Genomic DNA, 18,441 nt, shown 5'->3' with positions numbered 1-18,441 from the left:
ATTAATACGCTCGGTGTTGACTCTAATGCTTTCTGTGTAGTGGAATACTAATTAATGCATTTAACGTCATGGATAAAGTAGGAAGAAAACCAGCCTTGACAAGGAGCATGTTTTCCATTCTCATCCTCCTTGGTACTGAGAATTCCCACTTCATGTTGCATTAGGCTGTTGCTGGGAGGATGCAAAGTACACAAACTTTTTATTACAAAACACACACTTTTTATTACTGAAAATGGGGACTGTACTCGTCACAGGTTCTCCTTAATAATAATTTCTTCACGAGAGAAAGAGTTGTTTCGCTACAATGTCATTTCATGCAGTACACCCTGGTTAGGGCACTCAGACAACTTTGACATCCCATCCCGTGTTAGATTAAGCTTTTGTATTTAAAAATTTCTTGTGCAGTTGTTTAAAAAGCAAGAGGTGGTAGCTCGAAGACTGCTGTAGTAGTGTTTAGACCACTAAGTTCAGGAGAGGGATAGGATACAGAACAGAAAACCATTTTTGGAAAATGTAAGATTTTTGTAGATTTTTGGCACTACTTTTCTAGTCATAAAGAAAGGGTGTATTTAAGAATATAGTGGTAGTGTTTATCATAAATTAAGCATAATTTTTCTGTACCTACCATGTATATGAATGCATTTGTGGCTTCTCCATTTCCTTTTAAAGCACATTTTAATTGGAAGTTATGTCTAAATTGTTTTAAATTGGATTAGATTGCATAATAACACATGCAACAAAAACATTTCATAAGTTACATGAAATATATGCAAATAAGAAGTCTTGCTGCAGACCCCCCTTGGTTTCATTTTTATTATCCTTCGTCTCTGAATTCGTCATACCAATAATCGTGTACATCTTCAAAGAGTGAAGTGGATTTAAACATAAACTAATACGGTTTCAGATTTAGAGAGAAACTGCAAAGCATTTTAGTTGATTTTATGTAATACTTCTATTCTCAAGTATATTACCATACAAGTGTAATTATACTTTCAAAACTGTGAGGAAAATAGGCAACACAAAAAGACAAACAAAGGGGTCTAGTGACAGCCAAAGACTGTAAGACCGGGACACACTGGGGTACACATTTGAGACACAGTTTCCAGGGTGCAGAACCTTGACTTGTGATTCTTCTAAGGTTTGGAGTGGGGTGTGACATATGACCAAGAACAGGTTTGCTGGCCATGTGGCTGTAGCACTTGTCACAGTCCTTGAACTGTACAGGGCAGAAACAGGGAGCAGCTGGGCATATCGGCTACACTCTCCGAGAACATCCTGATAAATATAAGGTGGTGTGATGTCCCTGCGCATATATTAATAAAATCTGTTTAGACTTCAATCTGAGTTACAGACCCTTGGAGAACAAGATTGGACATATTTATATTTCAGACAAACTGTACAGAGATTCATACACAGTTGTAGACTGCGAACTAAGCTGATGGGATGTTACAGCTTTGACTACACATTTTCTAGAACACGATTTTCTTATTCTTTTAAAATAATTATCTCTTCTAGTATATATGCAACCACCACCCCACACACATGCCTCATGTGCATATGTCAACAGACATGAAGGTGTATTTTTCTCCATCTTTATTAAGTTGGGTATTTCTTATTTACATTTCAATTGTTATTCCCTTTCCCGGTTTCCAGGTCGACATCCCCCTAACTCCTCTCGAAGGTGTATTTTTTATTTAAAATTCTTTTCTACAATATTTTTGGCATTCTTTCGGTTTATTGTTTTTGTTTGTCTATTTCTTTGTTTTAAAAGTTATGGCAATTTAGGTGATTAGCGCTTAGTTTGAAATCTAGACTGAAGCTCACTTTGTATTTTATGGGCTCGACAAAAATCCTTGAAAATTTCATTCGCTTAATTATAATTCTGTAAGAGGGGAGGCTGAAAATTCAGATCATGACAAACCCATTTCACAGCGCACCACCAAGTAACTTCTAGCTATGTACTCTTCTATATCCTTTGTGGAAAGGGTCTTGGAGAAGACGTGTGGTGGTAAAAAAGAAAAGGTGTGGCCGGTTCTCACATACTCTTGTGGCTTTTCTCCCGGGCTTTCTCTCTGACCCAGTGGTGTGCAAGCCGTTCCAGCATGGCACCTTGCTGCGAACTTTGCTTCCACTCACAGGTGGTCCCTTGGCGGGTTGTTACCACGCCAGGCCTACACATCCCAATTCTATGGCGGGCTTGGTATGTCCCACCACCGCACCTTCTCTTGAACTCAATTAAATCGCCACATGAAAGAACGCACCACACAGTAACCCCTGATCCAATTGATAAGATAGAATTTGTCCCTCTAGACAGCACAAAATCCTGTACACATCCATCCGTTAAAAATATTCATACAAACCTGTATCTAAGCGCAGAGAAGAATCTTAACATCTGCTGTCATGTTCTCCCAGCTCCTCTTCCTCTCTCCAGCCCCTTTCTCCTGCTTCTCCCTCCCTTCTAAAATCTGTTCTTGCCTCCCTTCCTTCTCGTCCAATAACAGACCTCGTTTTATCTTGCCTACCTTAACCTGCATAACGACATCAGCCTGCAAAGATTGAAGCTATTTGATATTTAGCAAACTCAGGGTAAATTCAATGGGCTCCTAGCTCTGTCTTCACCTTGAATGACAGACTAAGGGCTCTTGTACTTGAATCATTCATTGGTTAGCTGAAGAGAGGGTAGGGAAATATTGATCTTATACCCAATAGATTAGTAAAGCCCATTGACTCATGTTAAGCTGAGAAACAAGCCAATTGAGGAGTATAACTTAGATTCCTATTAAAATTGGTGCCTAGGCTTAGTCTTGAACACACTAGTATTTTTTTCTGACTCCGCCTATCCCACCTGGTTATCTTTACAAGAAACTCAAACGCATTATATTGCTACAGACATAATATTCCTCCCTATATCCTCTGTCTAAGACTGTCTCATTCTTGGGGTCTTCTATGCCAGAACCTGGAGATTAAAATTTGATTCTTAATTTTACCCTCACTTTAACCATCTATTTGATTATCTTTAAATTCTTTTGGGTGTTTCTTTGATTAAGCCACTACACTCGACTATCAAAACAATTGTTTTCTATGTTCCAGTTCTCAACCCATTCATGAAAATATATGAGTTACGTAGAAACACCCCTATGTGTAAACATTTAGGTCCGTACTCATTCTAACAGTGCAAATGTTCTCACTCAGAGTTCTTTGTGACATGGTGTCTGCTTTTCCATCCTTAAGTTCCCAAGAGACTTTTGAGCTCCATCATCAACAGGCATGTAAGGTGCCATGTGTCCACTGGTTCCATAAGGCTGCGTACGTGGCTCCTGTAAGTGAGGTGCTTCAGCCAGTCTCCATCGCTGCCTGGAAGCTTGCCTCCATCCCTCATGCATCTGAAGAAACTGTATATTCTCTTTAAAGTGTTTGGGGCATCTTTTCAATGTTTTCCCAGGGTACCTAATGCACGATCTGGGTGTTGAGATGTCTGTAGAATTTCCCATGGCTAGCTTGCCCCCTGTGTAAGCACTGATTTCCACGAGGTCAAGTGAAACCCATTATTTATCATTATGCCACTGTTGTTCTTAGGGAATCTCATTAAACATGCCAATATGTCAGCATTTGCAGCATTTTAGGCATTTAACAAATACTCATTTATTCATTTCTCATAATACATCTAAAATATAATTTCCAATTACAATATTCATTGAGTTAAACACATTTCCCCAGATGCCGTTTTTCTAAATCAGACCTATTTTTTTTTCTGGTACTTGCTTATTTTTACTACAACTTCAACACAAAATGTGCTGTAAAACACTGAGAAAAATTTCTATCTATAAGACCCATTGTTTTGCTGTTGATTAAAAACTGAACTTAAAGCCTGCTGCATGCTGGTTTTCTCTTATTTCTTCCTTCCCCTGCTTTCTCTCCTTCTTTGTTGTTGCTGTTGTTGTTGTTGCTGCTGTTGTCATGTGTTTGTTTGAGCACAGGCAGGCTAGTTTAAGTCACTGGATCAGACTAACTAAACATTTCACTAGAGTTATTTTTCTAAAAAAGATTCTGAGAGAGAAAAGGGTTCCAGAAGTGTAAATATTCATTGGATAGCTTTGAAGAGGGAGCTAGTGGAAATATTTATAGCTTTTTCCCAGGGGGTTATGAGAATCCTAGTATGAAGGGACCTTCCTGTAGCCAGAGGCCGTGACTCTGGGTTTGGACTGACTCTGCAACATTAGCTTCCAGTTAATGGGGACTGTCAGCTACAGTGCACGCACCTGTCACTTTCACATTGTATGTGTGAAAGCCAAACTGATGAAATTTAATTTCTCCTTGATATGCCATCATCCCCACCTCTCAAATGATCAGAAATTATGGCGAGATTCAGCCTCAAGAAAAAGGAAAACGGTCTTCTGCTGCTGTTGGTGGCTCTATTAGCATTCTCTTATATTCTTTTAAAATGCACACTAGGAGGATAGCATTGTTTAAATATTTGGCTATATAAGCACATGGGTGAGTGTTTTAATGAAAGAGGAAAATAGAAAAGGGAGAAAACAAAGGAATGAAATGCAATTGGTTGATGGTTAATAAAGCAAACACCCCGTTGTTGATTTTTTAAAAACGCAACTTAGCTTTTGTCTAAGACAGGAACTTTTTCATGGTCTTGATAGGCTTTAAGAGAAATGTCCCATTTTAAGCAAACCCTGTACAAGCTCCCTGGAAATGTTGAACTTGTATAAGATGTGCATGAACCCAGTGTTGCATATATTTTTAAAAACCTGCTTCGGGTTGGAAATGAATATATTTATTATTTGCAGTTGTTTTTCGTGTTTTAGGGAAAGCCACAGGGTTTTTAGAGACTTTGATTCTTTTCAGTAATGTTCTTATTTTGAATGAGAAGTCCCAGTATTTTTAAAGCAGGGTAGCTCAACAGGAAGTTCAAAAGACCCCTGTTATCGCTATTTTTATTCTTGGGAACACTTTAGACATTTATTAACTGCAATTTTGCAAACAGTATAGAAATTAAGTTTATTAAGAAGCAAAAATATTTAGTATTTTTCCTTTATAAATGCTATATTTCATATTATGTATTATTTATGCAAGCAAGCAAGAAAAGATTTATAAGTTAACATAGTCACTCGAGACCTATGTTTTATTGAATACACACACACACACACACACACACACACACACACACACACACACACACTGATCTACAGTGTATTTTAAGGCTTCCCAGTACCGGAAGATTTTAATTAATAAATAAAATATTATGAAGATTTGGGGTTCTTTACCTGCTAGCTAATAAGAAATTAGGGTCAACTTAATATTACTTTGAAAGATAACATCAAAAAAATTACAAGGTTTTAAGACTACCCTTTGATTTGGAAAATTATTTTTCTATGGTTGTTGGCTAACGTTAAGTGTAAAATAGACTTGTAATATGTTTAATATGTTTAACCTCTTAATTCACTTTAACTTTTGGGAGTGCCATTTTGTTCTTTATTTTGCTTGTTCCAGGTAGTATTTTAGTTTTTCTCTTTGAGAGCAAGGAATTGGGTTGGATGGTACATTGGTTTGGGTATATTTGAAGCATGCGTTAGGAACTTAAAAATCAATACAGGTAGTTTTGTAAACTCGCATTTTCGTGAGTATGTACAATGTTTTCTAATCGCCCTTGCCCATGCCCACCTTGGCTTTGTCCCATCCTATCAACCTGCTCTCCTATTACTTACGTGCTTTTGATTTGTTCTGAAACCAAGTTAAACCTAACCATTGTTGTCTATGTGACTCTGAGTTTGAAATTTTGCAGTGGAGTCTGGTGGGTTCACCAGCCATTATGGAAGGATTGACATACTGACCATTTCCTAGACTCTATCAGATGGAGAAACCTCTTTGAACCTCTTTCCCATGCATGATTGGTTGTCATTAAGCATGCTGTGTGTTGGTTCATTGTAGGCAAATTCAGTTGCATTAAGTTCATGACTGGAATAAATGTGCTATGTCCAAGACATGGTATTCTGTCGCTCCCTTTCTTTTCCAGATCTGACTTTCTTTTTTTTTAAATAACTAGTTTTTTTTTAAGATTTATTCATTTATTATATATAAGTACACTGTAGCTGTCTTCAGACACACCACAAGAGGGCATCGGATCTCTTTACAGATGGCTGTGAGCCATCATGTGGTTGCTGGAAATTGAACTCAGGACCTCTGGAAGAGTAGTCGGGTGCTCTTAACCGCTGAGCCATCTCTCCAGCCCCCAGATCTGACTTTCTTTATGCCTCCTTTTCTGCAGTGTCTTGAAAAAACTGGCATAACGTCCTCCTTATGACTGAGCTGTAAAGTCTATGACCTGCCCAGTTGTGCAATGGTGGTACCATTATTATAGGGATAACCAAGACTTCTCTGACTGGACCCAAGGTGGGCTCAATAGGAGGGAAGCTGTTTCTGGTATTGTAATATCCAATGAAAAAGAAACCATGACTAGGAATTGAGAAAGATGACTCAGCAGTTAAGAATATGCATGTTTCTCTTGCAGAGGACACCATCTGTAACTATAACTCCAGAAGTTATATATTCCTGCCCTCTGCAGATACCTGCAGCCACATGAACATATCCATACAGAGACAAAGTATGCATATAATTAAAAATTAAATAAAAGTTAAAAAGAAAAGCATGCCTGGGGACTTCGAGGCCTCTAGGGAAGAATATCCTAAGTTGATATAATATCAAACTACCTTCTAATTATTTGTGCTTAAATCCGTACACTAATGTAAACTTACCCGTAATCGGAAAATCTTCTCTTTTCTGGAAGTTGCTGAATACAGAAACACTAGTCAAGGTTCTGGAAACATGTGAAGGTAGAGTAGCTTCGTTTGGTTTTATATGTGGAACGGTAATGGGTATTTAATGGGCTGGCTGGTTGGCTGGTTGGCTGGTTGACTGGTTGATTGACTGAATTCTTGGTTTGAGGCAGTTTGCTGTAGATTGTGGTAGCTTTGAGCGGAAATTTGAGATCACTTTTAGTGGAAAAATGGAGACGTTGTTCCAGCCTACTCTAATGGCAGACAAAACAAAAAATTTCTCCCCAGTAATGAGCTAGAGAAGTTATATCTGTGAATGATGAAAAACTTGTTTGATTTGTAAAATAAAGTATACAAGATTAAAAGATCACTGAAGAGGTTTCAACAGCTTGAATTAAAATTTTCCACTGAATTGAGTAATTTTTCAGAAATCACAAAGAATTTCCCCCTAATTGGGCATTTTAGCCCCCTTTGGGCATTTTCGGACAATCTATAGTTGTGAAATAGCCAAAAACAAAACAGGATTTATAATTCACATTGTCCAAAGCGTAAGGTTAGCCACCTGCTTTCTGGGTATGTGATTGCTGACTCTGCAAACTTCCTCCCTTCTCTCCCTGTACAGACTCATTCCACTCCAGGTCTTAAGAGCCAGAGGGGCATCCTCTATATCTGCCGCTACGATTTAGGAAGACAGCAACACCTGGAACCACAAGACAGCTCATATGGCTGCTTCCCTTTCAGATGGGCAACAGAGAGAAGCTGTTACACAAAGTGTTCATTTATGCAAAGATGTTTCAGCCTTAAGCTGTTTATATACAGAAACTTTGCCAACATTTCGAATCCAGCTTACTATGTTGTCAACCAAAAAAATCAAGCAAGGAATGTGTTTGCATGTTCTAGAAATATGTAATCTTGGTAGAGTTGATACCCAAAGAGGAAACGCGACTCATATTCTTCTTACCTCTGCTTCTAAATTAGTATGAAGGTAACACTATTTTAAACAATTTTTGAAGTTTCCATTATAGGAGCAGTCCTTTGTGTCAGGTAGATGTGTAGGCATGAATAAAGGTATTCTTTACAGAAATTAAGTAAGAATATCTGGATAGTTGTAATGCTTATTTCATATAAACCTTAGATAATCTGTAGATGGCAGAATTCTAATCTTGGTTTTATAGTATGTATATATATATATATATATATATATATATATATATATAAATGCATGTGTGTATGTGTATACATGTATATATATATACAATAATCATTTTATATATAATATAACTATATGTAACCTATATTAACTGATCCAGCTGGTTGATCAGGCACTGGGTGTTTTCTTGTCCTTGTCATCCACTGGAAATCATTGAGGTATATAATTGAAGAGTGCTCTGCTTGTATTGTTAGTCATGTTATGTGTCCTAAAGGACAGTTTAATAAAGTGCCTAACACAGCAAATGCCCAAGATAAATGATGAGTGGTCACAAGGAATTTTTAGTGCCATGGTCCCAAAACTCTGATGGTAAAGTTTTATTAAATTTCCTAGGATATTATGTACAGGAAAATGGCTCGTTGGAAAAGCATCAGCTGAAAAGTCAACCTGGGTGGAAGGCTTCTCCAGAGCCAATACTGCGTATGTGGTAGGAGTGCAGACACAGATGGGTGAAAGGAGGTTGGTGTCCAGGCCTTCTATGCATTTGTGAGTTCTATGGCTAGGTAATAAGCCCTGGTTTAAGGAACAACATGGAAGGCAATAGAGAGACAAACAAACAACAACAAAATGGAGACTTGCCCTTCTGGTCTCCACATGCACACATAAAAACACACAAACACAAAATTAAAAAAGAAATTCCAAGTGAAACTTACCAAATCCCAAAAGTACAAATTCTAAGAAGAGTGTAAAGTCCCATTCTGGTTGATGTACCAAATCAATCTAACCATACTCTGATCATTTCTGCTACCTGTATAGGTTAACCAAGGTAAAATTATCCAGGCTTCACCGATGGGAGAGGTTGTGTCCATTCCTAAACAATAAACATTTTTATGGCTTAGAAAACTACAAATGAGCTCTGCCATGGCTAGATAATTGTGTCATGCATCCCACATGTTCATAGGGTTTGTCTAGATTCTCTCTTTCTCTAATCCATAGCAAAGTCTGGATTTGTTGAATGGAATGAGCAATCTGAGGCTCAAGAATTGAAAATAATTGAAATGTAATGTTCTTGTAGGGTTATTTTTGCTGAAATCAAACAACAAAGCAACTAGAGAAGGAAGAGTTTATTTGGCTTCCACTTCCATGGCAACGGTCATCATCAAAGGAAGCCAAGACAGGAACTCAAAGAAGGCAGGAACTTGGAGGCAGGAACTGATGCAGAGGTCATGGAGAGGTGCTGTTGCTTACTGGACTGCTCTTCATGGTTTGCTCAGCCTGTTTTTTATAGAACCCAAGATCGCCAGCCCAGGAGTGGCATCAACTGCAAAGGGTTGGCCCTCCTATGTTGTTCCTAATCATAAAGTGCTCCATGTGCTTGACTGCAGTCCAATCTTATGGAGACATTTCCTCAACTGAGGCTCCCTCCTCTGTAATGACTCTGGCTTGGGTCAAGTTGACATAAACTAGCCAGCACATGGGTAATACATACATACATACATACATACGTACATACATACATACATACATATAAAATTAAAATATAGAAGAGAATAGTCAGTATCATCTGCTAGAGTGATCATTGATATTGCTATTTAAAAAACTTGCTTCAAGTCAATCCTTACTTGTTCTGATATCTCTAACAATTTTATCTACAAATTTTGCAAGCAATGGTAACCCACAGGTGCCCAATTCAAGTTTCTGGTTCCAAATTAACTAACTATGCAATCTAAAGTCAGTATTTATCTGTCTGTCTGTCTGTATATCCTTTCAACAGTGAATTGTGCAAGAACAGCAATATATTGTCAAATGTTTAATATAGAATTATACATTCAGCATTAGAAAGTTTCTTCCCTGAGTGGTTTCATATTGTATCATGATACGGATCTTCATTCTCAGACCACTGTGGTTAGAGTGTATAGTCATGAAACGGTAGTCCTTCCTCAGTGGCAATATCAGAATATCGCCATGAAGTCAGGATCTTTCTGAGTTCTCTTAATACATCTACCCACACAAGTAGCCCCACAAGAGATACTATCAAAGAATATCAGATTACAAACCAACATTTTAATTGACTCCTATTTTAATTTAGGGTTCACCTCACTCCTCATTTATCAACTTTGTTTTAGTAAATGCTGTGGCAGCAAAAATTCCAGATAATAGTGCTTTAGTCATACATAAAATATACATTCATATTCTTGCATATGTTAAATATTAATTTCCTCTTAGCTAAGGAAAATGTCTCAGTATTGTAGATCTTTTCTACATTCATAAATTGACAAATAATCACAGCACACTCTTGCTTCTGGAAGACAGAGCCCACTGTCTTACAAAGTGACAATAGGTTCTCCCACGACAAGCTGCATTCACAAGCCACTTGTCCCTCCATGTGGCTCTGCCATTTGTTCTGACATCATCTCTTTAACCCTGCAAAAGAAATCTGACGCCAACACTGTATCTATTGTGGGTCTTCTCTAGGAATCAAAGGGCTGGGAGACAAATTTTACATCATCCCCTTCCTGTATGATTTGGAAGACAACGTCCAGACGCAGAACTTTAAGCACAGCCACTCTCCCCTTCCTGTCTCTTTCCCTCCTTTCTTTCCTTATGGTTTCACAAAAAAAAGCCAATTTTGTTCCTGTGTAACAACTACGTTTCTCATGTTTTGAAAATATTTATCGAGGATTCTTGCATCCCGGTTTGTCTTCCAAGAATGTTGAATCACCGTCACGTCACTGGAACAAAGCTAGATGGCAGCCCACATACAACCTGTTATCCAGACACACTTGAAAATGTTCTGTTTCTAAATAGTCAGGAAAACTTGCGGATTATTTTTAAAACATTTTTCTTCACCATAGAGTTCTCTCCAGTTACATTGCCCTATTCAACACAGTGCATACTTAATAACAGGCACTTTCCTTTCAAGAGTGTGGACAAGGGGAGTGCCTGTGCATGTAGCAGTCACTTAGTCCTTTGTTGCCCAGGATAGCGTTCCATTGTATGGAACTGGCCCACAAACAACCTCTCATTAAGAGTGATCTGAACAACTGTTATTTATTTATTTATTTATTTATTTATTTATTTATTTATTTATTTATTTATTTATAAAACCTTCGTGGCCATGGAGAAAATTTCCGCTTTTAATTCTTTACTTGTGGCATTTGCCTTAAGACTGTAATTCTCACTACACTTGGAGATTGAAATAAGCAAACAAGCAAACACAAAAATATAGCAATAGCAGCAGCATAGGTTTGGAGACTTCTAAATAGCTCTGTGTTGGTGGTTTCTGAGATTTCTTTGGCTAATTACTCAAAAATATGTAACCCATTCCTGGGACTAGGTTTTTATTTTATAGCATATGATTTTCGTTGGGGGATACTCTCTCTTCCAAAAATACAGTTTCATTTAAACCTTTTTAATATATGTTTATAGTTTAAGAAGTCTCTACAGAGGTGGATGGATGTCTTAATAATAGAATTTTCAGCAAAGGACCACGACAGAGAACACAGTTTGAGAAGTAAAGGGCTTCCTGGTTCTGCTGAGAACTTTCTTGGTTTAGGTTTGTTTGTTTGTTTGTTTGTTTGTTTGTTTTGTTGTTGTTGTTGTTGGTGGTGGTGGTGGTGGTGGTGGTGGGTTTTTGGTTTTAATCAAGTAGTGTTATCTGTTTTTATTAGCTGTCCTGTTGAACATGGCCCTCTCCTTTCTTTGTTTCGGGACTGCATGGCTGAAAGCATTTTTTTCTCATTGTTCCATTGTGCTTCTGGGATGAGTTTCTTGATTCCAATGGCTCTCATTGGAGATGGCTCAACACCTTGAACTTTGACCCACCATGCAATGTCCTCCTGTCCTGGGGTCATCATCCACTGGGTGAGTTCTTAAGTTTTATACCAGAAACGAATGTTGTCCCGGCAGCCCTGCTAATCTCCATAGCCATTATTTTGTACAAGCACCAGACATACATCCTATTAAGAAGTTTTCAAATTTTGACTGTCTCACTTTGGGTTTCTCAAAAAAAAAATAATCAATCATTTTTATTGAAAAATAATTACCCAGATTGGAATCAGGGCTATATGACAATCCAGCATCCTGTAGGAATACTTTAATAATGATTCTAAAAGTTAGCTGTGCCTATCACTGAAGTTTTCATGGAGGGGAACAACAGTTTTTGTTGTTGTTATTTATTTGTTTGTTTGTTTTTTGAGATTAGAAAAGAAACACAAGTGAAGAGAGGAAACTATAAAAAAATAGGGGAAGCCAACAAACACCTCATCAGCATGGAGTTAAACAGCTAAAACTCCAGAGATCCTACAACATGTCTAGGTGTGGAGTCCTCCTATTGGGGTGTTTACTCCTTGAAAGGCTATCTTCACATGCAATGCAGGGAACATGGGTAATAGCAATTGTTTTACACATCACTCATTAAGTTTTGTATTTCTAAATTTCTATCAATTCTAAATATTGTATTTTCATTCTTAAGAAAATCAAGCCAAGCAGACACTGAGATGGTTGGGTGAGATACAAGGTTTGAGGAAATAACTCTCCCCTTAGTTTACTGTGTTAACATTGCATGTCTTATGGTCCATGTATTTTATATCTGTATGCACAGGCTACAGCTGTTCCTTCTGTACCTTTTTCCTGAACCACACGGAACCCTCCCCACTTTGTGAAGGTTTTGCTTAGATGCTATTGATTTCATTCGGTCAAATCCCATCCATTATGCCCGGAGTTTCTCATTATGATGTGCCCCTTTGGATAAACCCTCATTCTAAACAATATAGGTGACACCCACGAAAAGGAATAATTCACAGGAAATCACAGTCAGAACCCAGAAAAATTATTTCATTGCTGTTAGCAAGCACTCTTCTGCCTATATGCCCTGTAACATTGAACCGAGAGATTAATAGGTAGTGAGTGCTTTCTACATGCTGGGCACTTAAGTATTTTTCAGTGAATTATTGCACTTAAAATTTAGTGCAAGACTAGGAAGCAGATGCTTTTGCTATCTCGCATTTACACGTGGTGGAAACAAAGCATAGATTGTGCAGGAACCTAGACTCGGGTCACCCAGCTTGTAAAAATCAAAACCAGGATCTGAACCGGAGAGCGTGGGTGCAGAACTCCCCTTTCTTGCTACTGCCTCACTAGGTATTTACCTTGGGATAATCACTGTGTTGGGTGCCTAATCTTAACCTTAGGGAAGCCCGTGAATGTATTCAATTTCTGCTCACAGGATTTATTGGGTTTGCCAGTAAGGGAGAAGCTGACGCAAAACTATAGACAGGATTCTTTATTGTGCTACTATGATACCAACCTGGTCCCAGACATGAGCTCTCTGGATTACACATTACAATAAGACCTTAGTACAGGAGCCTCTGGAGCTCTTTTATACAAAGTGAGTGCTAAGCACAAGTAATGTGGCTATTTTAAACCTTTTAATTTGCCAGACGCTTAACAGAGAATGGGTATCCAGTTCACTGCAAGGAAATTTTCTAGTATCATAGGCTATCGCTAATGGGGTCAGCAAGAGGATACACAGCAGACCCCTAATGGGTAGCCTAAATTGAAGTGGTTAAGAAATGTTGAGCGGATTGTCTGTATTTATTAGTTGTCGGAGCTAAATTTTCATGACCTAGATTTGATCCAGGGTTGCTCTGGAAACAGACATTTGATTTGTTCTTTCGAGCAAATTTCTTTGCTTGGGTCGCACACACGACAAGCATTTAGACCTGTTCTCAGGAATGCTGGTGACACTTTAATCATGGAAACAATTATCTGGCCACTGGATGCCACTGTTGCTCAACCAGAAGTCAGAAAACCAAGAATTCCTGTGGCAATATAATATTGGCCAATTAAGGAACATCGCTATTTTCATTGGCTGTGGACTTAAACCCTCCAACTATTTTTGTTGATGAATACAATTTGTCTATGGGAGTTGCAACAACTAAGGGCAGATGAAGTTGAGAAAAGATGCACGCGTTTATTAACTAGTTCTTGGTATACGTTACTTTAAAAGCGTCTTCACAAAAATACCCCTGCTTAACAAACTGGAGCAGACAGTCTCCATTAGCTATCAGCTAATGCTGCTGAGTAAAACCAAACAAGGTCCATGGCCTTAGGCTATCTAGAGCCTCTTCATTCTCACAAAGGCCCTGAGGTGAAAATACTTTGCATGAGGCTCAGGCTCATAGATTCAGCTACATTGACATCATTGTGGATGGAGAGCCTAAAGCAGTTTCTCAACATACCTCAGACACAGATACTTGTAAAATTATCTTATTGTACACCTTTTAAAAACAGTAAGAAGTGTGTACTTTACAAAAGACCAGGTTAGATTGGGGAGAAGAACTCTTCAAATACTTCGAATACATATACATGAAGTCTGTTTAGTAATGACCCTAAGTGCCTTTGTCTGGGAAGATTTACATAGCAAACACTTCTGCTTAATGTACAGTGAAGATCATGGGAATAGGAATGTACTTCAGTATCTTTACGTCATTGTGAGATATGTGCCTTCCAGTTGTGAAGGTATTCTAACTGGCGCAGTTAGCCATGATGTACGGGGAGCCAGGCAGAGCCTTGGTGTCTGCTTAAATATTTAAATCATTATTTTTATTTTACCAGCTGGTTAATGCTATTTTTGTGGCTAAAGAACAAAAATGCTAATTTCACAGTATTTGAAAAAAAATGTCCATTCTTTAATCCTATTTGGAAAAGAGGGGTTTGTATAAGGATGACCCCTTCACACCATCAGTGTGAATGTATAGTACATTTGCATACATGCATAAGTGGGGTCAGTTAGCTAAAACATTCTTCTTATTTATTAGGGTTTAAAAATAAAATGACCTTATAGTTTGTGTGTGGGATAGCTTCATAGTTAGCATTTTGCTGTCATTGCAATTAGCTGGCCTCACAGAGTATAGTGACATGCTAAATTCAACATGTTTAATTTGTCCTTACATTCAAATAAAATTTGATAGTTTTTTTTTACCATGTACCTCAGTTTCAAATAAAAAGGCGTGATTATTTTCTCTTGATAACATATGTCAGGCACAAGTGTGTGAAATATAAAAGGAAGATTGTATTGGTATTTAAAAATATACTAAACTAAAAACTGCACAGCAGAATATTAATCATTTTAGGTGGTAGCAGAAATTAAAAGTACTTACTGGCAAGTTTGGGTGAAATTATATGCATACATAAATATGTGGTTATGTAGGTTAGTAATACACATATATTCACTTCACATCAAATTAAAGCTATAGTTCACTTTAATCATGTCAGGAAACATTTAGAATTACCTTTTGAATTCAAAATATTATTACTGATTCATACCTTTTTAAACATTGTTTTTGCAAGATTTCTGTTGCAGAAGACATTGCCTGCTGACATTACCAAGAGTAATATTCTGCAAAGGAACACTTCAGAGACGGAAACCACGTAGAGTCGTCATTGCCTTCTCAGAGTACTGCATAGAGAGCGCTCCAGTGTGGCCACGAGTCCCAGAATAGACTGATAAGTAAATGGAGGCTGACAAGTGGCCATTTCATTTGTCTAAAAGTATTCATTTAGCAAAGCCACATTAAGCTGGATGAAGCAGACTGCTGTGCTTTCCCATTCTAATAGACAACAATAAATTATCACGATTGTTTTATTTTCTTCCACTATTTGATTAGACAAAGAACATTTTTCTTTCTTTATCAATGTTTGCCAAAGTAACTGCCTAGAAAGCATGTGGTGGCTGCGAGCGTGTCTCATCTACAATAAATGTTAGTGCTTTATGTTGTGATAATACCCGTTAATGGGCTGTTCTTTAAAATATGGATAAAAAGCACACACTTTTTAAATGGAGGTTTATATGGTTTAAGAAACTATTATAAAGAAAAATGCGAGGGAAGAAACCTCTCTTCAACAATGTATACAGGGCACTAAAAATATTTATATTTCTGATTATTTTTTCCAGTGTATGAGTGTATGGTATATGTGCATGATCTGATATGTGTGGGTGCACATGTCTATGTGGGTGGACTGTATCTGTGCATGTATGTGGTGAGGTCAGGGGTTGACTTGACCATCTTCCTTGTTCCCTTCACTCCTTATACAGAGAGATGACACTTAAACTCAGATCCCTGTTCTTTGGCCACTCTACCAAGCCAGCTTGCCCAGGTTTGTTTGCCCACTGTGCTCTGGTTACAGGAAGGCTGTCCCACATGGCCAACACTGACTGGTGCAGCAGAGCTAAACCCTGGTTTTCACATTGAGCCCCTTCTCTAACCCTAATTGACTTTGTTTTCAGCGCAAGTTAGCTTGATTAGGAAAGGTCAGAAATGATTAGTTTAATTCATGATGTTAAACACTATTAAGTGATGAAGCAGGAGTTTAGCTAAACAAGTATTCAGCACAAACATTTAAGTATGGCCATGTTCTTAACACAAACACATCAATAAAGTGTTTTAAAGTAGACTGAAAATGTAGCATAAAACTTACTTAGCTAAGCTGTCCCAATTCTGAGTAGGTAGAACAAAAATATTTCCCCGACTTAATATGGCTTTATTATTTTTCTTAAAATTACTTTTACAAGTATAGATGTCTTCACATCAGACTTAAACATTTGTTCTATTTGTGTCTATTAATAAAATTAAATTAAGTAGCACTAGTTTTCTTTCACAGAATTTAGATGGTAAAACTGCTTGGATATTTTGTACCACTCTGACAGATTTTTGTTGATAGAGTAGCCTGTTGTTAAAGTGTCTATTCCATATGTAATTATAAAAGGAATGATATATCTACATATTTGGGGGATTCTGTATAATATTTCCTCATATATAAACAGTAAAAAAGAAGATCAAATCATGATAGCATATTTACTACTGCAAGCATTTGTCACTGATGTGTATTGAGAATTATATTACTTTATACAGTGACTGAATTAATTTACATTCCTACCAGAGGTATTGATGGCCCTGCCTTTCTCCTTTCTTTTGTCCTTCAATATGTTGGTTTTATTTTATTGTATTCATTTTTCTCTTAAAGCAATACCTATTATACCCCATGTGACTGATATTAAAGTGGGTTAAGTTGCTATCCACGTTGCTTCTGATATATGATTATATCATGATTAGTGTTATCAAGTATTTTCTTTCATTTATTTTTAAAAATTTCTAAATTACTTTATTTATCTACATTCCAAATGTGGACCTCCTTCCAGAGTTCTCCATCCCATTTCCTCTCCCCTTGGTCTCTGAGAGGGTGTTCTACAAATCACCAACCCACCCCTACACCCCTACTCCCTCCCCCACCACCCCAGCATTCCCCTTCCCTGGGGCATCAAATCTGTTATTAAGTTTCTTCATACACATGTTTAGCCATTATATTTTCAGAAGTCTTTATTAAAATCATTTACCCACATTTAAAACAGACTATCGTCATTACTATTGTTAATATCATTAGTAGATATATAATTGGCTACTGTATATTTGGTGCATTTTAATTCCTCGTCCTATAGAGAGTTTGCAAGCATCTTCTCCCGTGGGTCCTCCCCACCATGCTGGTTCTTTCTTGGGCTGAGCAGGAAGATTTTAGTTTGAGATAAACCTACTTGTCTTTTTATCGTTGACCCACACTGATGTCCTGAAATAGTGGTTTCATTTCTCCATTTATTTCTTTGGACTTATATTTTGAGTTTATTATTGTAGGTCTACTTGTATACATGTAGGTATACATGTAGGTGTACATGTATATTCAGTCTTCTAAAACCAGTTATTGAAAATACACCTCGTTCCTAAGGTATGGTTTTATTTTATTTTATGCCAGCATCAGCATTCAAAGATGAATGTTGATTAAGTATATTTATAGCTGTAATTTTAAATTATGTTCTAATACATCACAAATAACGCAACCAGTATTTGTCTTTTTATGGCAAATCAACAACAAAAGCATTTGTCAAGGTATCAATGTGCATTATCAATCTCCTTTTGGACAGAAACACATAAATGCCACCAGGTATCCTTTCCTGAGTGCTTTCTTCCACATCAACGAATGTGATCAATGTAGGTTTTACCCTGTGGTTCTTCCATGTGTTAAGCAAGGTTGTGAGTTTCAGTAGTCTCCGAGGCTCCTCGTGCTATCCCACTGGTAAGCAGAGTACTAAACTCTTAGAAAATGATTATTTTCTGAGATGAAAACTTCGAGAAATATGGAATTGGGTGTCACTTGAAGCTAGGAAGAAGGAGAGCTGGTGGATATCTTGGACCTCATGATGGTTTGGAAGACAGATTGAGTAGGAGTCGGTGAAAGGGAGGTTGGAGATCTGCAGGGTTAGGCTGGGAGGTAATTGAGCAGGCGAGGAAGAGAAAGAATTTGCAATATTGAAAGAAGAGGACTCAAATTTATGAGTCTTTCTGAACTCTTAGAACCTTTTTGCTGAATCTTTGAAGGTTTACCCATCCGTAGAGAAAAGAGATGAAAATATGTGTTTCCCAAATGATTACTTTAGCAGGCTGTTTAGTGGGA

This window comes from Rattus norvegicus, chromosome 9 (assembly GCF_036323735.1).
Source record: "Rattus norvegicus strain BN/NHsdMcwi chromosome 9, GRCr8, whole genome shotgun sequence".
Classification (NCBI taxonomy): Eukaryota; Metazoa; Chordata; class Mammalia; order Rodentia; family Muridae; genus Rattus; species Rattus norvegicus.
Note: the sequence above shows the minus strand (reverse complement) of the source record.